Source organism: Triticum dicoccoides, chromosome 4A (assembly GCF_002162155.2).
Source record: "Triticum dicoccoides isolate Atlit2015 ecotype Zavitan chromosome 4A, WEW_v2.0, whole genome shotgun sequence".
In the NCBI taxonomy this organism is placed as follows: domain Eukaryota; kingdom Viridiplantae; phylum Streptophyta; class Magnoliopsida; order Poales; family Poaceae; genus Triticum; species Triticum dicoccoides.
The window spans coordinates 544122764-544123326 of NC_041386.1; positions in this window are offsets into that span (position 1 = coordinate 544122764).

Genomic DNA, 563 nt, shown 5'->3' on the forward strand with positions numbered 1-563 from the left:
AAGTTTTGAAGACAAACGATAAAATTAAACCTATTACCATGCAGCGGAAGGTAGACTACACTAGGCAGACCATAGTCAAGTATTCAATGAAGTGAAAGCACAAAGACTAATAGCAGCTAGGTAGTAAGGATCAGGTAGGAAGATATTGTGAAGCCAAACAGAACACGCAGTCACTCAGTGAAGACAAATGATAGTGCAAACATACAATGACTTCACAAGGAGTAACAGTAAGTAAAGGGAAGTGAAGATGAAATCAATGACTCGTTGAAGACAATGATTTGTTGGACCAGTTCCAGTTGCTGTGACAACTGTACGTCTGGTTGGAGCGGCTAGGTATTTAAACCTTAGGACACACAGTCCCGGACACCCAGTCCTGAACACGCAGCTCAGGACACCCAGTCCTCACTGTATTCTCCTTGAACTAAGGTCACATAGACCTCGCCCAATCACTCTGGTAAGTCTTCAAGGTAGACTCCCAAACCTTCACAGACTTCGTTCACCGGCAATCCACAATGTCTTTTGGATGCTCAAAACGCGACGCCTAACCGGCTGGAGGATGCACA